This window comes from Chlorocebus sabaeus, chromosome 10 (assembly GCF_047675955.1).
Source record: "Chlorocebus sabaeus isolate Y175 chromosome 10, mChlSab1.0.hap1, whole genome shotgun sequence".
NCBI lineage: Eukaryota > Metazoa > Chordata > Mammalia > Primates > Cercopithecidae > Chlorocebus > Chlorocebus sabaeus.
The window spans coordinates 772,095-795,400 of NC_132913.1; the positions used below are offsets into that span (position 1 = coordinate 772,095).

The window sequence follows — 23,306 nt, forward strand, 5'->3', positions numbered from 1 at the left end:
ATTGGTGCCCACACACATCAGACAAGAAAATTACTGCTGTGCTCAAGGTGTGGGGAAAGGGTCAATGTCCCCTTCCTCCCCATGGTGGGTCCAAACTTACCTGCTCCTGCCAGCACCCCCACCCCCAACCCCACAAGCTGCTGACCTCCACCACAGTGCCATGCCATGTGCCAAGAACAGCTCAGGGGTATATCCCAAAGGGTGCTATCCTGGAGCAGCTGTGCTGGGCAAGGGACATGTTTCCTAGTCACAGAGGTTTTCTTTCTTTACCGCTCACCGGCCCTGTGCTTCGGTGAGAATCCCATAAATGTCCCTGGTATAAATGTCCCATAAATTCCAGACCCTCCTCCCAGCCCCCCAATCTGTGGTGGGAGCTATATTTCCCCAGGACAGTCGAGAACAGTCCTCTCGCCATAGCAGTAAACTCTTCTGGCTCATTGGCACAAGGCATCCAGTGCGGCTGGGTGGCAGCCTTCGCCTGCAGGGCAGTGAGCACCTCGTGTCCATCTGTGGAAGCATCCAAGGAATGAAGACACCCAAACCAGGAGAGTCCAGAATTGTGAGCAGAGAATCCAAAACCTTGCTAGTGGTGCAGGGGCATAATGAGAAGAGCCATTCCCGCTCCACGTGTGCCTCCACCCGTGATTTCCGGCCATGGGAGAACCCATACCACTTGTTGACTGATGGCTCGGAGTGCAGGGCACGTCTTGGGCAACCCAGCAGCCCTCAAGGGGGGCCTTGTCACAGCCAGCACTGCCTGGTGCTTGGGAGGCTCCCCGAGGTAGTGGGGTGTGTGCCGGGATCACGATTGTCACAGGCCTCACTGCTGAGCTCTGCTGTCAGACGGGTCTCCTGGAAGCAACCCGTGCAGCAGATGAGGCTTCTGTGAGCCAGGTGCAGTGGCCAAGAGGTGTCTCTGTCCCTCCCAGAACACATGGCCTGATGTACTTGGGGGCTGCCTCTTCCTTCCAGTTGAGTTTTTCATACTAGGAATTGTGTTGGTCTCTCCCATTAGCAGATTTATACATTTAGCAGTGGACCTTAGCCAGACTAGCCTTGGAGTGAGGACGTCCATGTGGTTGAAGCCATTGACAACATCCTTCACTGCCTCCACGGCCACTTTGTTGATGAAAACATTGAGCAAGGCTGGGTGGCTGGACAGAAAGGCTAACATGCATGAGGCAGCCATCGTGTCACCTGCCTACTGAGAGCATGGGCCCCCTCCCCCGCTGTTCTTTAGGACCACTCAAATGAGTTAGAATATTGCCAACTTTCACCTTCAAGTGGTGTCAGCTGTCAGTATCTTTTGCAGAAATCAAATCCAACTTTTACTTCGGGTGAGTGGTCCTAGGGAAGTCCCCTAGGTGTGTGGTGAGGGGTGCTGTCCATGCAGCTGTGGGCTCAAAGAGCATCGGAACCACTTGCTTATGTATCTTGTGCTCCAGAACATGCCAAAGCCTAACCTATGTATGTGTGTGTGTGCGTGCATGTGCATGCATGCTTGTGTGTGTGTGTACACCTATATACCTATTAAATATATACATCTTGCCTGAATGTAATGAAGACATGCTCCCGCAGTTGACTCACCTGGTGATGTGACAGGTCAGAAAACGCAGTCTGGTGGTCTGCTCAAGTTCCAGCTAACTGTCACTAGCTGTGCCATGGTGAAGTATAGATGTTCAGTGTCCATCAGGGCCTAGAGGACAACCTGAGAGCTGGTTCTCAGAAGAGCAATTATCTGCAGAGGAGGCTGTGGTTTTGTCCCAGAACCCTAGGTGTCTTTGCTCTGGGCCTGTCTGTGACTCTGCCATGCATCATGGGATCTAATTGCCACCGTGGCCTGACGGGGAGACCAGCTTTTACATCTACCTGCTCTGGAGGCTTTGCTCTTTCTAGGCCTCATGTGGAACTGGCAGTTTGTAGGTTAATTGGAAAGTGAGCAGAGTAGCATGTGTGGCCTGGTGGATGTTGCTTGCAGAGCTCCAGAGAGACTTAGAGTGCCTGCCCATCTCTAGTGCCAGTGGATGTGGGCACAGCACCCTGTCCTCCCCCTCACAGAGTGCATCCATACCTTCCTAGATCACGGGCTCCGGAAACTTCAAAGCAGCAGCCCTGTGCATTCTTACAAGAGTTACATCCAAGCCCAGGTGGTCATAATTTCACCAAAACAGTGGGGTGTCTTGTTTCCTGTCCGCATCACTAATGTGATGGGCCATGGTGGCGTCCTATGGGATGGCAAGACAGCCGGCAGCCCTGAGCTCTAGGTTGCATGGAGGAAGTGGAGAGGTAGCACAGCCCTGATGCACTCCCACCAAGGCTGCTGCTGTCCCTGCCGGATGAGAACAAGACAGCTTCTGGACATGAGATTGCAGGAGACAAAACCTCAACCTATATCAGTAGGTACAGAGAAAAATCATCTGCCAGATCAGTGGCTCAGACCAGAGATCTGGGACTATATTGATTTGTTCCAATAAAGAGACCACATCTGAAGTAGCAGATGCTCAGGCTCCTGGGCTGGGGTCTTGTGTCCCTGGGAGGCTCTGCTGTCTTAAAGGGCAGCTCTGTTCCCTGCAGGTGCGTGGGCAGCCATGCTGCTGGGCTACCTCACCTTCCTTTGGTATTCTTTCCCCAGTTGCGCATCCTGCTTCTGATGGACACTTCCTTGGTCAGCTGCAGTATATGTCCATTCAGGTTACAGTCACAACGTATAGGCTGCAATTTGTTGTTTTTCCTTAAACAGTGTTACATGTCTCTGCTCACAATTGAAGTAACTTAGAGTTTAACCTTTAAGAGGCAAATGTCCTCTGTTCTCACCTTCCTGAGGGATCCCGCCACATTGACCATCTTGCTAGCAGGGGTCACAGGTGTAACAAGAACGGATTTCTGCTGGCTGATGGTCCACGGTGTAGCGTGACTCGGGGAACCCAAGAACTCAACGTCAAAGCTGCTTCAAATTCTCCTGCATGCTTGTTCTTTTCTTTTTGCCCTTTTTTCTTCTTTCTTCCCCTTCCTTCCTCTCCTTCTTCCTCTCCTTCCTTCCTTTCTTCCTCTTCCTCTTTCTCTCTCTCTCTTTTTTCTTTTCTCTCCCCCTCCCCTCCCCTTCATCACCTAGGCTGGTGTGCAGTGACACAATCATACCTCATTCCAGTCTCCAACTCATGGGCTCCCATGCTTTTTCTTTTCTTCCTTTCTCTCTCTCTCTCTTTCCTTTTTTTTTTTTTTTTTTTTTTTTTTTTTGAGACAGAGTTTTGCTCTTGTTGCCCAGGTTAGAGTACAGTGGTGCGATCTTGGCTCACTGCAACCTCTGCCTCCCGGGTTCAGGCGATTCTCATGCCTCAGTCTCCTGAGTAGCTGGGATTACAGGCGTGTGCCATCACATCCAGCTAATTTTGTATTTTTAGTAGAGATGGCATTTCACCATGTTGGTCAGACCGGTCTTGAACTTCTACCTCAAGTGATCTACCCACCTTAGCTTCCCAAAGTGCTGGGATTACATGTATGAGCCACTGTGCCTGGCCTTTATTTTCTGTCTCTGCTAGCTGGCTGAATACCTTGAGCAGACCAGAATTACTGGAGGCAAAGAAAAAATGGAAGATTAGCTAAATTTGCTTTCCATCAAAAGCAATGATGAAAATGCTTCTTTTCAAAGAGCAACAGTAAATATTGGTCCAAATTCACAAGTGTTCATCCAACAGGCCATATTGGAGAGTAAAGGTAGTTGTGCCTGGTCCTCAGTGCACGGACATGGAATTTAGCTACAGGATGAATATTCTGCTTTCATAAGCTGTTTTGATGAGATGTGAAGACATGTTCTGAACAATATTAGAAGAATGCATCACCTCAGTACATTTGGCACCTGCCCTGCCCCTGACTTTTTCCTGAGTGAACAGGAGTCACCTCCCCTTTTAAATTAAATGATGGAATAGCCTGGCCTGTTCCAAGCCCTTGCTGCTGTCTCCCGTGCTCGCTCCTCTGGGTCTCCAAGCATGTGGCTGAGAATCCATTTGGGACGTCTGTTCCCCGTCTCTACCTGTGTCTATCGTTAAACAAAGTGAAGATAATCTGGTGTGACTGGCTTTCCAAACTCTTATTTGGATTCACTGTAATGTGGACTAAACAAATGGCTTAAAATTCACTGTTTGCAGACACCCCACCCTCTGCTCCACTCAGTAGAGATATGACCTGCCCCTCGAAGCTCTGCTCATTCCACCGCCTTCCTGACAGGCACGTGCACAGCTTCAGGAAGCTCTCTGAGGTGAGAAACCCTGTCGTTTTACCTGTTTGCATCCCCTCTTTGTGTGTGCTGAATATTTTTACTACCTTAAATGCATACTCTTTCTCCCACAACATTTGTTTTAAATAATTTTAAAGCTACAGAAATGTTTCTAGAATAGTCCAGTGAGTTCCCACATGACAATTCAACTGTCATTGGCATTTTGCCACACTTATTTTCCCCTTTTAATTGCACATATGTCATTCTTTTGACTGAACCATTTTCAAAGTTAGTCATTGTGATATTTTGCCCCCAAATACTTGAGCATTATCTGTTGAGAACAAAATCATTCCCCTTCAGTTACCACAGGAAGGAAATTTAACAATAACACAGCACTATTATCGAATACATGGTCCGTATAAAGTTTTTCCCAGTGTGTCTAATAATGTCGTTTATACCTTCTGTTGTTTGTTTTTATCTTAGCACCACAACTGCTTTTAGTTACTATATCTTTTATTTTTAAAATCTGGACTAGCTCCCTTTTTGTTTTTTTCTTTCGATGTCAGAGACATTTTGAAGTATGTATGTCACCTTTACAGAATGTTCATCAAGTGGCTTTTGTTAGATTGTTTCCTCAAATTTGACAGTTTTAAAGAAACACTGTCTCCGTGACATTTTCTGAACCAGTGCAACACATCAAGACTCATGATTGACACAATACTGCTGTGTGCCACTCGGTGCATCACAGCAGGACACATGAGGCACATATGTGCTGCCATGTACTCCTCAGTGCATTACTGCAGGGCGTGTGGGCGGGGCCAGGTGTTGTCACAGTCCCAGCAGGCCTCTCTGCCCTCTAGACAGTGGCTGGATGGGCGCTGGACACCTGCCCTGCGCAGCCTGGGCAGCAGCTGGAGATGATGTGGGGAGGGCTGCTCAGCTCGGGCTGGAAGGTGAGGAGGACAGGGCTGGGTTGGCCGCCTTGTGGAGATAGCAGGACATGTTCAGGGAGAGTCAGGCCAGGGATGCAAAGCATGAGAAGAAACTGCAGCGCCGTGCACGGCCTCAGCTCCCTTTCTGAGGCCCCGTTGAGCTGAGTGCTTTCAACAAGCCCTCGAGGGAATCTCTGCTGCTTGCAGCCAAAAAGTAGTGACCACTGGAAGAACCAGCCCCTGCCAGGGGACAGAGGCATGGCGGCCATCAGGAGGCAGGCAAACCCCAGAGAAGGAGGCCACGGAGGTGGCAGTGGACGATTGGTGTGCGATCTCAGCACCACAGGTTACTGGTTTTGTGGCAAGATGTGGACCTGCTGACAGCTTGGCTTCCTCGTCTGCAGAGTGTGACAGTGACATTCCCTGCCTCATTAGACAGATGTTAGGATACAGTGAGGTGGGTGCTGAGCCCCATTCTGTACACGTAGCATCGATGAACACCAGCTCTTACCGGATTGTTCCCTTATGCTGGGAGGAAAGAAACGATTTGGATTTCGTCTGTCTAGAAGTCCAGCTCTCTGCATGTGTGTTCGGAGGACGTTCTCGTATCTCAGGAGTGAAACCAGAGCATCCCCTGTACATCTTTCCCCCACCTCCACTCATAGCCTCAGATTCTTTGCACAGCTTTAGGTAAAGGAGCTGATGGGGAATCGGATGCCTCACCCCGTGTCCTCACTCTGGGGCCTGAGCTTAGACTAACTTCAGGTTCAGCTGAGAAGGCCTCTGAGCTGTGACCCCACGCCGTGGCCGCCTGTGTCGGAGCTGCTACCTGCCCTTTGCCCTTCTCGAGGCCGGTGCTTGCCTGGAGGAGGGCTGGCAGCAGAAATGCAGCTGACCAGGTTGCATTTTCCGTACGGCCGACTCAAGGGAATACCCGTGGAGACTCATTTCTCGTTTCAGTTTTCAATGATCTGGTGGAGAAGCTCCTCTGGTGAATGGACTTGGGATTTCTTGGAGCTGCGCTGCGGGTCCACAGTGTGGCTTTCGGCCCGTGCTGCGAGGGTACTTGCACTTCCTCCGGCGGGGCACGGGGTGGCGCTCCCGGGTAAGGCAGCGGCCGGCGGAGCCGTGAGCGAGGCGCTGCCTCTCCGGCTGAAGCCGGATCCAAGGCCACCGTGACGGGGTCCCGCCATCCAGGTAAGACGTGTTGTTTCCTTGTTCCTTGGCGAATAGATGGAGACCAGGCTTCCCCAGGCGGTGAAATGAGGAACAGGGACCGCGGGGCTCGCCTGACCAGTGGGGTCTCCATCCTTCTCTGTGTTGACAAAAGACAAGAACAGACATCGCCTGAAATCTTCCCGCCTCCCTGAGCGAACCTGCGTCTGGGAAGGCGCTGCAGAGAAGTGATGGCTGAGTGAGGAAGGAGGAGGTGCCGGGCCTCATTAATCATACCTCGGGAGGCAATGCCGGGAAGGTTCTTTGTTTAAAGAAATACTCTTTTTTTTTAATTTTTAATTTTTAATTTAAGTTCTAGGGTACATGTGCACAACGTGCAGGTTTGTTACATATGTACACATGTGCCATGTTGGTGTGCTGCACCCATTAACTCATCATTTACATTAGGTACATCTCCTAATGCTCTCCCTCTCCCATCCCCCACCCCACAATAGGCCCCGCTGTGTGATGTGCCCCTTCCTGTGTCCAAGTGATCTCATGGTTCAGTTCCCACCTATGAGTGAGAACATGCGGTGTTTGGTTTTCTGTTCTTGGGATAGTTTGCTGAGTTTAAAGAGCACTTGGTGCGGACTTGCTGTGGCCATCGCCTTCAACAGCTCATCTGTAGGAGGTGCAGGCTGAATTCACACCTCGGTGTCATCCATGTCTGCCTGCCGCGCAGAGGAGACAGGAGAGGCCCTCCCACCGCCCGGGAAGCTCTTCGCGTCGGCTAGAGGGGTGTGGTTTGGTTTATAGCCACACCAAGTCATTTTAATAAAACTCAGTTAACTGTGTTGCCTTGCAGGCTCTGAGTGTTACAGGCAGACCCGAGTCCAAGTCTTCCTACCATTCATTGTCCCCTTCTGGATTTCCTAGGGACCCCAGATACGATGGCATCAATGTCAGTTAACTTGACACTGTTTAAAATAGATCTATGATCAAATTTTAAGTTTTTCCAAACAAGGCCCTGGATGAATGCAGGAAGGTCATTTGATTACTTTAAAATAAGAGTATTTTATGTTAAGTTTGAAAAAGCCAGTCATAAAACTAAGCCCTGTACCAATGAATATAGTTCGTGAAGCCAGCAGCACAGGCTTATTATTATAAATATCAAGCACCACCATTGTGAGTAAGCTCATTTATTTTCAAATGAGCCTTTGCAATCATTAATTGTTCACGTCTGTGAATATCCCCGAGACAGACAGTATTATTAACTCCATTTGAAAGGAAGAAAACTAAGGCACAGAAAACCCGTAATTCATTGCCCTGAGGGGAAAAGGAGACACTGGGAACACTGGCTGTCCTTTCGCTGCATCTTCTGTTTGGTAGAGATCCAGGGACATCCAGAACATCCACACTCTCTCCCACTCACGGTCATGCCACCATCTAGTGCCGCATTGACATTTCCTCTCAATCTCAGGATAATCACATCGATGTAGCACTTGGCAGGTTTGTTATCTCAATGTCTATTATCTCAAAAATTAATCCTCATAGCAACTTTAGAAAGAGACAATATTAGCCCCATTGCATAGGAAAATGAAGGATCAGTGAGAAAGTGACAGGTCTGTCACTGGCGATGGAGGATAGGGCCATTGCGGCGAGTCAGGCCTCAGCTGCAGGTCTGAGTTCATGCCATTGCCCCCATCTGTGGGCTCCAGGAGGCTGTTGTCTAAGCAGAAGGCATGGCCCATCAGAGGCCATGGGTGGTGGGCACAGAATTGAGTCATCTGCCTGCCTTCTCACCCACCTGTGTGTGTTGTTTGTTTGATTTAAGTCCTGTGAGCATAGTTTAGGACCTTTTCCCTTCCCACAGCATAGCACAGAAAATTGGGCAAGTCCAGACCATGATTAAATCCACTTAAAAACCCCATCCCCCGAGACGGGCAGACTCTCTCCCTGTCCGCTTGAGATATGATGTTGCCTTAAATGGTCCAGCAGTCGCGGAGTCTCAAGAGGTCTCTCTGCCTTAGTTGGTGCATTCCAGTGCTGCTGGGTTCGTATTTCCAGGTTTTGCTTTATCCTTTTATTTTTTAAAGTAATTGATCATTCCAATCTCTCTGGCCTGCATGAAATTTATAAAATAAATGGACATAATAGGAAATAAATATTTTATGGAGCCACCGCTATGTGCGAGACATTTTGCTAGGGAGGCTGAGGGTCCCACAGCTTCCAAGGACCGGTCCTGGCCTAGTAGAGCTCACAATATATTGAGAAGGGAGGACAGATACCACTGACACAGCCCACGCTGCCCAGTGCCAGGTGCAGGAGGGGCAGTGGATGCAGGCGACTGTGGGCAGGGTGTGCTGGCCCAGGGCCCTGGCTCCCTTTGGGAGCCTCATGGCTGCTCTGCTGTCTTCCTCCATGCATGGCCTGGGCCACATTGTGTGCTGTGGAGTTTTTGGATCAGACCTGGATGCTGCAACCCAAGGAGAGAGAGGAGGACAGAGCCCGGGAGAAGAACAGCACTTGGCAGTCTGACCCCTAAAAACCAAACACAACAGAAACCAAGCCAATGGCAATGGTTGAGAAGAACCAAGCCAGCGTGTAGGGGAGGCCAGGGTGGTGCCCTGGGCATCCAGGGTGGAGGGACTCGAGGAAAGGAATGACCAGAAACACGGCTGGGAGGCCCAGAAGGCCAGGGTCTCAGGATGAACTGTCTCAGGGGTCCCAGGGGACTGATGGGGGAGTGAATTGTCAGAGGTGGTCAGAGCCACAGATTCCTGTGGGACATGTGCTGTGGCTCAGGATGGAGAAAAGGTGGGCTGAGGTCGGGACGGTCGGTGCAGGCTGGTGCACGAAGGTGTCTGGAGGAAGAGACACTTTACAGCCCATGTCCTGGAGGGGCCGCAGACAGGGGGCACTGGGTGCTGGAAACCACAAGCTGCTCCTTTTCATTGATGAAGAGGGGAGTGGGAAACATAGGGCGAATTTCAGAGTCTACTGTAAAGAGGAAGGATTTACCTGATATGGTGTTGCTGTGTGATCTGGGCAAAGCTAGGGGAGCTGGTTTTCGAGGAGTGAAGAGATAGGGTGGGGAGGGGGAGATCCGGACATGGGTTTGGGAAACATGAGGGGATCCAGCTGTGAGAGACCAGAGGCACCCTCAGGACAGTGGAGCCCGGTTCTTTTCTCTGCAAATAAATCTCACTTTTCTACATCTCAACACATGAGGCGGCTCACCCCAGTTTCTTGTTCTTTCTCTGAGGGGGTTTGACCTTCCATTGCCTCTAAATGGGAGAAAAGCTAATGGGGCTTACATCCATGGAGGGGAGTTCAGGATGAGGCTGGTGGTTCAGGCATCCTATGAGCCTGAGGGGAGGCCGCTGGCCTTGTGGTGCTTACGGAGACTTGCAGCGGCTGTGATCCACATTGGGGGTGAGAAGAAACAAGAGGTGAGGCTGCAGAGGCCTGAGAGGCACTGTGGGGGCAGCACCCCACAGGCAGAGGCAAACGGTGGGCATGCAGTTTCCCTTCCCATCTGGTGTCCACTGGCGGCTGGCAACCCCATGCGGAGACCTTTGGTGCCTGCGCTATCCCCAACCCCTTTTACCCAGGGACCCTGATGTGCTCGGCTCTGCCTGGCCCGAATCCCAACAATTCTCCCTGCCTCCTGCTTGTGCGAAATGAGCAAATGTGAAATCGCCCAGGATTGAAGAGCTCAGGACCTTGAATTCCAAGAGCCAGGGAGAAATACTTGGTTGTTCTTTAGACCCAACAAGCCAAATCTGTTCACACCAAGCCTTCATTCCCAAGACAACCTTCCCTTTTGATGGTCCTGAGGTGTTGCCACCTAATTTCATGACTTTTGCCACCACAAAGGCGTCCCAAATACGTACTGGGGCCACGCCTCCCAAAGCAGATGCAGGAAGGAGTCCAGATTCTCCTCTCCAGACACTCGGGCGGTGCATCGGAAGTGAATCTGAGATTAAACCCGTGTATCTTAGCTCCTCAGTGCTCCCCTTCATCATTTCTTGAACATACGTAGTAGCCTGTCCTGGTCTTCTTGGCAGTCTCCTTAGGGATGTAGGGGAAAGGCAGTTTTCATATCAACTTTCTTTATGTTGCCATGAATTAGCTGCTTGCTGACTAAACTTATCAGACAAAAATCAGACACTTCCTGAGTATTCACCCTTTCACACCAGAGTCACCTGCTCTAGTATTTGCACACAGTTACATTATTATCAAAACTGTGTTTCAACTAAACGCTCCAAGTGCAGGTGAAGATCTGTCCTCAAGGTGCTGGCTGAAGCAGGTGAGTGGAACAGTTCCAGGTCCCTGCCGTTCCGGGGTGTCAGCGTCAGCTCTGTTCAGGGGTGACAGACAGCAAGGCCCCAGCCAGGAGAGGCTAAGGGGATGGGAGTGAGAGGGAGAGCTCAGCGGTGGGGCAGGAGCCCCAGGATGGGGAATGCCAGGGCCTTGGCAGGTGGCCACCTCAGGACTGGCAGGCTCCCCAAGCCAGGGGTTCTTTCCCTCCCAAGAGCAGGACTGATAGGAGGCTTGGGAGTCAGGGGCGCGGACGGATGGTGGCAGGTGCAGGGGGTGAAGGGGCCCTGCCTGGGATAAGATGGCAATGGAGCTCAAGGAAATAGAAGCAGCCACGTTGCCACAGTGGCCACAGTGCAGGAACAGGTGCTGCTGGGGAGCTGGGCCCCGGGCTTTATCTATACTGTCTCACTGTAAGTCCTCTCCCAACTTGGCACCATCGTCTGACTCCACACATTGCCATAGCCCTGCCAGGCAGGTGCTTGCAAAGGCCACAGCAGGGCCTGAACCCTGGCTCTGGAGCCTGCGAGTCACCCTGAGGGTGCAGAAATCTGAGTGCCTGGGGCCATGTGCAGAGTGTGGCCATGTCACAGCTGTGGCTTCAGCATTCAGAGCCTCTGCCTCCACTGGGGATTAATGCAGGTTTCCAACATCTCTGTTTGGTCGGTGCTGATCTTTTTCCTAACTGGCGACTTATTGGTTCCAGGAGAGTACTGGGCAGGCCGCAAATGTCTGCGTTAAAACAGCTCTGCTGGGCTAAGACAGGACAGAAGCAGACAGCAGGTGGAGGAGACACACTTTCCTATCCAGCAGAACCTGCGGCAAGCTCCACAGCGCTCTCCAGTCTTGCTTCCGGGAAGGTGGTTAATTCCATCCGGTCAGTATTTCCACACTGTGTGAGCCTCCACTTCCCTGTACGTGTTCTCTGAGACCCACCCTCCTGGGCTTGCCACTTAAATGAGTCCAGAATTGCCTCACCACCCTTTTACTTGCAGAACCTGGCCTTCGTGTTGTGGAGATGATTAGGAAAGAAAGTTGCTTCAGGAAATGGCCAGAAAGGGGTTCCACAGAACTGACTTATGAAAAAGTTTTGCAGAATCTGTACTTAGTAAGCTGGAAACAAAGGCAAAAGAAAAAATAGAAAATCTTATTGTAGAAAATACACTTTGCAGTGTTTGAAAAGGCTGTTCTTGTTAAATTAGCCCATTAATAAATACAAACCACTTAACATTTGCTTTTTAATTGTTGTCTATAGTGCCAAAATAATTGACCTGTGAAGCCAGTGAGAGTCTGTCCAGTTGGAAAATAGTAGTATTTATTCTTTGAGGCCCCAAACATCAAAGAAAGTGTTGTTTAAATAAAAAGATGGGGTGTGAGCATGGAGGTGAGTGGACAATGGGAAATTACTTAATAGGTACAATACTCATCTTTTGGGTGAACACTAACAGCTCAGGCTTCAGCACTGTGCAACATATCCATGTAACAGAGTTACACCTGTACCCCCTACATTTATAGAAATAAAAAAGATGCATCATAAACTGAACAAAACAGCCTATATCTTGAAGAAATCACGCTTGAAAAATAATCTCACTCTCTAAAATTTAATTTTTAATTTTAAATTATTGATTGGGAGATAACTCCCATGGCTCAGAAATGAAAAACATGAAAAGCATTCAGTATAGTCTGTTCTCCATCCACATCCTCCTCTGCCTGGTTTCATTACAGTCTTCTGTGTAACAAAGTCTTTCTTATTGATTTCTAGGAACTCTTTATATGTGGCACTAAGGGCATGAGTTATGATTAACTTCTTGTGCATCCTTAGAGCTTCCTGATGCAGATGCAAACACACAGGAATGTGAGTGCTCACCTTCATCTTCTCTGTGTTTTACACAAATGGTGGCAGATTGCATGCACTTTACTACACCTTGCTCTTATAAATTGAATAATCCCCCATATGAGTATAAGTAGCATTCCATTTTCTTACAGCTGTGAAGTATTTCAGTACCACACTGGATGGATGCTTGGTGTTGATAGACACAGATTCTTTCAAATCTTTTGTTATAACAGATAATGCTGTTCTCTTGCTAATATACCATTTTGCATCTGTCTTTAGAATCTGTCGTGAAATTGCTGGGTCAGAGGACACACATCTTTGTAATTCTGTAGGTGTTGCCAAATTATCCTGCCTGTGGTCATGTGATTCGCTCTTCCCAGGCATGAAGACCACTGTTTCTCCACGGCTCCTTACCTGCACATCGTGAATGTCTTCTGACATTTGCTGATTGAACAGGTTTCCTATTCTATTATTAGTAAGGCTGACCACCTATTTAGCTTATTTTCACTGGACCATTCCATCAAAGTTTTTTGTCTATGGATCTATGGAGTTTTTTATCTTTTTCTTTCTTATTGATTTTTTGGAGCTTTTAATATATTAAGGATGTAAGTTGTGATAAGAGGTGAAAATACGTTCTTTCCCTCAGTGTCTGTCTTGATTTCTTAATTCGCTGATGGTAGTTTTTCATGCAGAAATTCCTATTTTTATGTAGTTTAACTTATAAATTCTTTTACTGCGTTTGTATTTTTCAGTTTTAGTTTAAAAAATCATGGAATTTGTCTATGATTTCTGTTAGTACTTTAATGGCTTTACTTATAACATTTAAATATTTTATCTTTTTGAAATTTATTTTTATATACATTGTGGGACATGGGTGCAAGTTTCATCTTTTATTATTTATTTTGCTGAATGCTACTCAGTTGTCCTAATGCCATTTATCACATAGTTTTTTTTTTTAACAATTTTAGATGTCATTTTTATGACTTACTAATTTCCCTCCTATTTTTGTGTCTATCGGCATTTCCTGTGCTTTTCTGTTGTTCTGTGTGTTTATTCATGACCCAGTACAACAGTGTTTTAGTTATTAAAACTATTATATGATCTAAGAACTGGTAAGGCTAATTCTTTCTGTTTACTCTTTTTTTTTTCTGGATTTTCCTATTTTTATTTGCTTCTTTTTCTATTTGAATGCTAGAATCAGATTGTCTAGTTCTCACCTCACAGTAAAATACATAAATAAATAAATAAAATACAAAGATCCAGAAAAACTTCAGTCTATTTTTATTTAGGTGCATTAATTTGCATAGTAAGTCTGGGAAAGTTGGCATTTTATGATGTTGAGTCTTCCTAGTCGAGAACATCATAAGTCTTTCTATTTGTTCAAGTTTTCTTTTATAAACTTTTGAGGGTGGATAAAAACATATCTCATATAGATCTTAACTTTCTTGTTAAGTTTATTCCTAGGAACTTTTTCTTGCTAATTAAATGGGAGTAATTTCTTGTGCTATATCATCCAAAGCTATTGGTTTCTGTACATCAATTTTATCCCTACATCTTACTAACTTTCTTATTATTTGTTGAAGAAATTAACTTGATATTGTCTTTTGGTTTGAGATAGGTGTATCTTACTATGTTATGAAAATACTTATCAAATCCTATTTTATTAAGTTTTTTAACACTAAATTTCATCAAATACAAAATGCAGCTTCTGTATAGATTATCTTATTTTTTAAAAATCTTGGATCTGTTTGCAAACATTTTTTAAAGATTTTGAATTTTATTTTTACATACAAATGTGTTTGGTTGTCCTTTACAGCATGTGTCTTTCAAAACACAATTTCCCATAAGGATGCCATGTTTTCCTAAGCATTTAGAGTTCCACAGCATCTTGAATTCATTTAACAAAATGTTATAGAAGAAACAACTTAATACAGTTGTGTCATTTAAAAGCTAACATTTTTCTCTGAGCTTGAAAAATAATAGATACCTTTTCTAGTGAAGAAAGCACCTTAAATTCTTTCTTGAATAAAGTAGGTGTGTGTGGATAGATGAGTCAATTGGCAGGCAGATAGATTAGATAAACATTGTCAATAAAATTAAATGGACGTGATGCACACTTTAAAACTCTCTCTGAAATAAAATAATGAGAGGTAAGAAATCCGAGCCCACGGGTGTCAGCCTGTTCAGGTGGTCCTGCTGGAGCACTGTCTCCATGGAAACAGAGGAGTGTCGGAAGGAAGGACTGAGGAGACGCGGCAGTGAGTCCACTTTTTTCCCCGAAACACCATCATTTCCTAAGCTTATTTATCACCTTTCAATTCTACAGAATCACATTATGATTTTATGGTGACTAAGGACCAAGAGTAGAAATGTCTTATCTCCAAGGCATGGAGCAGGCACTCACCATTGAAAGGAAGTAAGCTTCAGGCTTTTTACAGGATATTGATCTCCGAGGAATGTCAGCAGGGGCACAAGGAGAGCAGTCGATGCATCTGGACTCATAAATTGCTCACATTACATCCAATATGCGATGTATGATATGACGTGTCATGGAGGTGTCTGTAAGGGCGCCACAAATGCCAACATCTGGGTTACTTATTTGTCTCCTCTGCAGTGAAGCTGGCAATAAATGCATCTCCTAGAGGCTGGGGAAGGTGAGAGAGAATGATCAAATGAAAGCTGCTAAAATGAGGGCATTTTTTCTGTCTTTCTGAATCATCAGCCATAAAACAACAGCAGGACAGGGGTTTCGTCCTTCTCTCTGCTGCTACAACCAGCGGGTGATGGATTGGGTGTGGTGGCTACAAAATGCAGATGAAGGTCAGCACTGTGTTCTGACTAAGACTTCTCAAACTCTCACTTCACAATTAATTTTTGTTTCAAACAATGAATGTTGTTATTTTAATGATAGCATGAGTTTAAAACTTTGATGCTTCCATTTTTCAAAAAGGGCAAACCACCACGGACAATAACAAAATCCTTTAATACAACAGCACTGGGGAACAGAGCCCAGGGCTTCTGCATTTGCTGATTCTTGGCACCTCCGTCTCCGTTACTCTCTGATGTTTCTTAAAGGCTTTCATATATGCATGAGATAAAAGCGGCACAGCAGAAAACCAGAAATAAATACAATGAGAATGAAGACAAGGCAGTCGTAGACAAGGTGCTGCTCAACCAGGAGGTGGCAACAGCAGGAGAGTGGACCTCCTTCCACTGAAGCTGCACATAAACAGGACCTTGGAGGCCAGCGAGCTCAGTACAAAGCTCCCTGCCCCAGTAGGATGTGGCCTGCTCTAGGCAGAAGGTAGTTGAGCAAAGGAGAGAGGCAGCAAAGTAGAATGACTTCAACTCTTTTAAAGGTTGAAAAATGCTGAATAAAGGCATAGCTGTGAAGAGTATGGGATTGTTCATATTTGCTGAGTAATCAATACCACATATTGTTTTCACGTGGTTTGCTCAGCTCTGTCCCAGGGCACAGCCAAGAAGCATGGACATGTTTCTGTGCTCTAAAAAGCCTCCTTTCTGTTAGGAAGCCTGCAGCACACACAAAACAGCCATCGGCAAGAGTGTCTGTGGCCCCAGTGCTGCCCTGGGCAGCACACGAGAGTGATGGACTTTGAGTCCCTTTATTTTCTGCTCTCTGGAAGGAGGGGTTTTAATAGGATTTATCTTTTGATATGTTCTGCCTAGCATTAGAGAAGCAGACAATTTTAGTCAATCACTCAAGACCATCCTGCAACTTCAGCTTTTGCGCTTTACAACCTTGTAAAGAAACACAGCACCATAATTAACTACAATTACAGCACTGTGATGTGAAATTTCCGCCAAAAATCTAAGTCTGCCAAAAATCTAAGTCATTGCCTTTGGCCTGAATTCCTGTAGCATAATCTTAGATAGGCGCACACATCCCTGATCCAAGGGCCTGTGCACACCAGGTGCTCCTCCCAGCAGGGAAGGCTCGGAGGTGTGGGCCAGGGGATCATGCAGAGTTGGGCTTTCAATTCAGCATCTCCAGGAATCAGGACACTGCACTCACATACACGCTTGCCACACAACCTGGCAGGAGCCAAGACAAGGTGACAACACTTTCATCTTTGAGAAAGGAGTTTGAAAACATTCACCGCAAATTAACGCAACTTTTCTGACTGTTGTGTGCCCACAAATGGGTGCAGCTGCACCCCGAACCGACCTGCGCTCCCTGAAAGATCAGAGGGAAATGTGAGGGGCAAACCCATCCAGTGCAGAGCTCTCTGTCTTCAAGCAAGGGAAGAGAGGTTTCCAAATTTGAAAGTGACCTTCGCACCTCCTCTCCTTTCCGCTCCCCTCTTCAGTGGAATGTTTGAACAAGCACTGATGACTCGCCCCCTAATAACCCAGATAAGGTTTTACAGGAACAGGTGGGCCTGCTTGAAAGATAAACTTTTCCTGAAGCCACAATAAGACAAATGATCCGAAACTTGCAATTTGGTTAATGTTTCTCTCTCCGCCTTGCTGTGTACACAGCTCCTTCTGGCCGGCAGCAGGAAGAGTGGGCCTGTGTGTGCCAGGCCCTGCAGTCTCTCCTCTCACCTGGTGTCTCCAGTGAGGGGCCTGAGTCATCGCACACCATGAGCTCGTGCTCAGCCTGCACATCTCCCACCTCCCACCAGCTGCTCCTCAACTGGCAGGGCCAGAGTCTAGCAAAATCTCACTCCTGTGCAGATGCTTGGGTTTCCCTGGTGTCTGGGGGGTGGTGTGCTTGGTGGCCTGAGCACTGCGGTGAATCCGTGTTTCCCTCCCAGCACGCTGTTCTGTCCTCCAACTTGGCGGACAGCTCTGGCCAGGGACGTAACGCAGCCGATGCCCACCCTGCGCTCTGTCCATTTCATAACAGCCCCCGGTTTCCTCACTTCCCTCAGATTTTGACAAGAGAGTGGTCCCAGTGTGGTCCAGAAAGGCCAGCAGGGTGCAGCCTGGGGCTTACAGCAGAGGCGGCTCTGGTGGGGAGAAAGTAGCTCTCCCAGCCTAGCCCCACTGGTGGGCGGCACCTCCTGGCCTCAGGCCATCTTTTGTCCCAGTCCTAGGTAAGAAAAACACAAAAGCCAGCCTCATGGCACTCGAGAAGCAGGAGGCCATTCACTGACAGCAACACACTGTGTGCACAGACACACGCGTGGACAGGAGGTAGAGCTTGAGGTTGCTGCAGCGTGGACAGGACACTGGAGCGGCAGGCGGTGCGGACCCGCTGGGCAGCCGAGCATGGTTGTCATCCTGAGCAGCAGGAGCCAGTTTGTTGCTCAGGGCCTTGTCTTTTTTACGAAGAGCCCCAGGCCACGGGGGCTTCTCTGGGTGCCTCTTTGCTCCCACGCTTGCACGTGGGCAGAGAGCAGACCTGGCCACCGACTCACTTGCTTTGCTGTCTTCAGATGGAAAAGCCACTGTCATAGCCCCAAAGGAGGGGAAACTGTACTGATTTGGGGAACCTCTATGTTGATTTCAAAACAGATAGTCTCCTGTGTTCTCAAAGACTGGAAGCAAACCCCACAACCGCCTTAGGACACAAAAGCTTTATCCTTTCTAATGAGCATCCCTGTGACCTGCTCTGTGCCCTGTGGATACTTTGCTCAGCCAGCCAGAAGGAGGGAGGCCAGACACCAGCCCTCACGGACCTGCGGCTGGGACCCCCTGCCTGGAGACGATGGGGTTGGGGTACAGTAGCTGCCCCAGAAACAAGTGGGGCCGCAGGAGGCTGATGGTGAGCTTGGAGGTTGGCAGAATTCTAAATCTGGGCACTACAGGGTCCACACAGGTCACGACCCTACTCCGCTCCACCCAGACTCCGGAGGACCTGAGCAGGAACCTCTCTCTGCAGGGCGGGCCAGGGCCCCCTACCCTCTCGGCAGCCGGCAGTGCTCCCTGACAGCCTGGTCCTCTCCTCCTTCTGGTAGCTCTGTAGTTTGCTGTCGCCAACGTGGCTGGGCCTGGGACAGGCTGCTCCTCTCCCTGCTGAAGCCAGGCAGTCCCTCCTGCCTCAGTTTCTCAGACTAGACCGTCCCTCCCATCACGAGTCACTGAAGACGCTCAGCTGTTTCTCTCTGCCCAGTCTGACTGCTGGATCTCCCTCTGCATGCGTCAGTTTGCTGTGTTCTCGCTACTCGCCCTTGGATAAAATTTCTTCTCGACTCACCAAGGTGGGTGTCCTGGAGGGCAGGTCCGCACCTCACAAGCATGTTGCCCACATAGCTCAGAAACAGATGCATTCACGCTTGTTAAAAGTAAAACGGGGTCGGGCGCAGTGGCTCATGCCTGTAATCCCAGCACTTTGGGAGGCCGAGGCGGGTGGATCATCTGAGGTTGGGAGTTCAAGACCAGCCTGACCAACATGGAGAAACCCTGTCTCTACTAAAAATACAAAAAATTAGCTGGGTGTGGTGGCGCGTGCCTGTAATCCCAGCTACTCGGAGGCTGAGGCAGGAGAATCGCTTGAACCCAGGAGGCAGAGCTTGCAGTGAGCCGAGATCGCGCCACTGCACTCCAGCCTGGGTGACAGAGCGAGACTCCGTCTCAAAAAAAAAAAAGAAAAAAGAGAAAAGAAAGAAAGACATGACCGTGTGGTGGCAGTAGCACACAAGATTGATGTGGGCAGTGCTTTGGCTGAATTGCACAGAAAGGGAAGTCATGAAGCAGGGCCACCCCCGAAGGAGAAGAGGTCAAGGCAGAATCTGAGCGGGCTGACAGGTCTAGGAGATGCCAGCTCAGCAGCCAATGGGGAGTACCTGGGCCAGAGACTCTGAAGGGCGGCAGTGGCTTGGGGTCTTCTGTGGCCCCAGGGTTTGTCTTCTCTGTGACTGACAGATTTGGGTACAGTTTTACGGGGCATGCAAAGCAAGTGGGCTCCAAGGGACTAACAATGTGCTTATTCGGACATGTTTCAAACAATTGTGTGCGTAAGAGTTTGGGTTTGGCGGGAGGGCTGTGAAGGATGTGGGATCTGGAATGCTTGTACGTTGCCGGTGAGATGGGAAAAAGGTGCAGCCCACTTTGGAAAACAACTTGGCAGTTTCTTGAAAAGTTAAACACAGATTTCCTAGAGGACCCAGACTGTCACTAAGAGTCGTACACCCAAGAGAAATGAAGACACACATCCACACCAAGTCTCGTACCTGAAAGTTCATGGCAGCATGACTCACAATCGCCAAAAAGTAGAAACAACTCAAATGTCCACCAACCAGGATTCACTAACAAACGCGGTATGTCCACGCAGAAACACCATCAGGAATACAAAGCCAGGACCCACAGACCTGTGCTCCGCCACAGGAACCTCAAAACGTCACACTCCGTGAAAGAAGTCAGACACGAAAGAACAACTGTTGTATGATTTTATTTATATAAAACACTCAAAAAGGACAAAAGTAGAGAGACAGAAAGTAGATTAATGGTTGCCCAGGTTGGAGGGTGGGATTGGAGGGTGGGAAGGACAGTGACTCACAGGGGGCAGGGGCAAGGGGGGCAGGAGCTTTTTTTCTTTTGGTGAGACAGACATTTTAACTAGACTGATGTTGTCATGGTGGTGCAAGGCACTGGGTCCTTCTCAATACATCAAAATTCATTTAACTGCACATTGAAAACAGGTGAATTTTACTGTATGTAGATTAAGTCTTATTTGGAGTGTTAAGAGAAAAAGAAGTAACCACAGAAACACAAAAACCTATGGCCCTTATCCTCCAGAGCAGTTCCCCTTTCCAGAGGGCACATAGCGTTTTGTGAATTTACCTGGGCTCGCAAAGAAGCTGACAAACAAACAACATGAATGGAGTGAAACAGAATGTCTCGATTTAGTCTCAAAAGGCAGAGCACACTCGACCTGGCAGGAGCTTTCTAATTATGCTGTTGTGAATTGCAAAGGCTGTCTCTCCATTCTCCCCTCTCCACCGCAGGCCAAAGCTCAGGGCCTTCCTGCTAGACCCATCAGCATCTGAACTGACTCCCGGGTTCCCTCCCCTGTCACCTGTTTGTGGTTTTGGTTTTGTTTTTGAGACAGGGTCTTACTCTGTCACTCAGGCTGGAGCACAGCGGTGCAACTGTGGCTCACTGCAGCCTCAAACTTCTAGGCTCAAGTGATCCTCCCACCTCAGTCTCCCAAGTAGCTGGGACTACAGGTGTATGCCACCACATTTGACCTCTGCCTTTTTTTTTTTTTTTTTTTTTTTTGTAGAGATGGGAGTCTAGTTATGTTGCCCAGACTGGTCTCGAACTCCTGGGCTCAAATGATCCTCTCACCTCAGCCTCCTAAAGTGTTGAATTATAGGCATGAGCCACCGTGCCCTGTCAACGCTGAAATGATGTTACTCCTCTGATCAGACTCTTCTCAGGACCCGGAAGCCAGGACTTCACCATTTTGCTAGTGTCGGGGTCGTGCTTTCTAGCGCATGGGCTCTTGTGGTGCCAGTGGTCACAGGACAGCGCACTCCCCTCCTGTGGATGACTCCTTCATGCCCTTTCCTCTCTCTCCTAAGTCCTCCAACATTTTCTGTCCCATCCATATGCTCCACTTATGACCCTGCTTTTGCTTTGATTTTCTCATTAAAATAAATCTGCAGGCTGGCCAGGTGCAGTGGCTCATGCCTATAATCCCAGCACTTTGGGAGGCCGAGGCAGGTGGATCACCTGAGGTCGGGAGTTCGAGACCAGCCTGACCAACATGGAGAAACCGTGTCTCTACTAAAAATACAAAATTAACCAGGCATGGTGGTGCATGCCTGTATTCCCAGCTACTCAGGAGGCTGAGGCAGGAGAATCGCTTGATCCCAAGAGGCGGAGGTTGCAGTGAGCCAAGACACTGCCATTGCACTCCAGCCTGGGCAACAAGAGCGAAACTCCATCTCAAAAAAATAATAAATAATAAATAATAAAATAAATCTGCAGGCTGCCCCCTCACGGCAACGTGTCTCGCCTGCATTACTGCAGAAGGATGGGCCACACCCCTGCCCTGACGGACTAGACCTCTTAAGGACACCTCTGCCTTCCACCTCACTCCTAAATCACCCACATCTTCTCTAGTGAGTTGTACAAACGTGCTTTTTCCTGACCCATCTTTAAAACATCTTTTGCATGCTTTGCTCTGCAGCTGCATCCCATTTCTCTGTTCCCCTGTAGAGCGAAATGGTTCCAAAGCGTGGTCTCGACTTACCTTGAACACCCCTCCTCCCTCTGGCTATCTGAGCTACTCCAGTCCAGCTCTCGGCCTCTGCACTGCCCTGAACCTGCTCCTGCTGGCAGCCACAGCCTATGCAGACGTGCAGCCCCCAGCTGTAAGGCAGGGGCCCCCCTCCCTGCTCCTCCCGAGCACCTCCTGCAGGTGGTTTCCTGAACCACTCTCCTCCCCCGCCCAAGCCCCCTCCTCCGTGCAAACTTCGGGACTCCTGGCTGCCCAAGGCCGCTCTGCTGTTTTCTGTCCGCACCTGCTTCCTGGGGTTGCATTTATTCCCACAGCTCCAAATGCCACCTGCCTGCTCATCGCACCCCGCCCAGGCCTCTTCTCCCTTGCTGGGAGCATGTCCTCCGTTTCTCCACTTCATAGACACCACCTCTCGCCCTTCCTTCCCAAACAGCTCCAAACAAAACTGTCTCCGGTTCAGGTCCCGGCTCCTCAGGACAGAAAACCCCGAGTCCTCCCTCCCCGTGTGCTCTTTCTCTCACACCCAGATCCAACCCAGCATGAATCCCCGCGACTCGTACCCGCTTCCAGCCTCCACCGCCCTGACCCAGGCTCAGGGTCCGCGCAGCCACCTCCACCCTGCGCCCTGCGGTTCACGCGCCACACAGGCGCAAAAGTCAGATGGGGCCCCCCAGCTCCACCAGGCCTGCGAGGCCTCCAGCAGGGGCCGGCTCTCCCCGCTCCCTCCTGGGCCCAGCTCACTCTGCACAGGCATCCCGGCTCCCTTGCCAGAGTGTCACTTTCTCTGTGAAACACGCCAGATGTCCCTTTATGCCCTCATCTTTTGACGCTCCATAGCGTTTTTCTTCCTCTAATATACTATTTACTTACATTGTTTATTTTCTTTCTTCTCCTAACAGAATGTACTGGCCGTAAAGGCAGAACATTTTATCCTGCTTTGTGTACTTGTGTATCCCTGGTAGCACAGACACATTGAATATTGAATTGTTGAGAGAATGAACGAATATGCTCCCCCTATTTACCTATCACTCGGCTGCCCTGCAACGGACCCTCAGCTTCCTGCCGACAAAGATTCTCTGCTTGGCCAAACGGTAGTCCGGCTCCTGAACCTCCTCCTACCTCCATCTGTGCACGTCCTTGTAAAATCCAGTTGCACCAAGAACCCTGCTAAGTCAGGTTAGCAAGAAGCCCCTACCCGCAATACCTCATCGCCCTCCATATCTGATCAGGTTCCTCATCCTCCATTGTCCCCAAGGTGAAGTCTGACCACCAGGACGTGTCTTCAGCAAGAATCCTATTGGGCCGGATTAGCCAGAGTCCTTTTTACTCTGAATTACCTTTGAGTTCTTTTCCACCCACTGCCCCCAACCCTGCTGCTTGGTTATCAGCTCCCCCTCGCCCATGCTGTATTTGGAGCTGAATCTGATCTATCTCGATCCACCTATACCTACCTCAACGGTCTGGAGTAAAGTCCACCTGCTGTGCTAGTCACGTTGAGTAATTTTTCTTTAACGTTGCTCACGCTGGCCTTACACATGCTGACCTCAGCCCCTCTCCACCACTCTGTGTCCTCTGCCCAGCTTTGCTGTCTCTTCCAAGCAGAAAATACCCTCCCTGCTTTCCGTTGCCAGAGTCCTTCCTCCACATCTCTTCTTGAACGCTAAGGATTGATGTGTTCATCTCCCCTCCCTT

General features: G+C 48.8%; 1 long non-coding RNA gene and 1 pseudogene across 1 annotated transcript; one reads left to right on the forward strand and one right to left on the reverse strand.

Annotated features, from left to right (window-relative positions):
* Window positions 1-5,855: 5,855 nt before the first annotated feature.
* LOC140712548 (putative uncharacterized protein encoded by LINC00242) lies at window positions 5,856-7,197 on the reverse strand (annotated as a pseudogene).
* A 257-nt stretch (window positions 7,198-7,454) lies between these two features.
* LOC140712549 (uncharacterized) lies at window positions 7,455-22,703 on the forward strand. The gene is made up of 2 exons (XR_012094153.1): window positions 7,455-11,500; window positions 22,514-22,703. It is a non-coding gene; the product is annotated as an uncharacterized lncRNA (long non-coding RNA).
* Window positions 22,704-23,306: the final 603 nt, after the last annotated feature.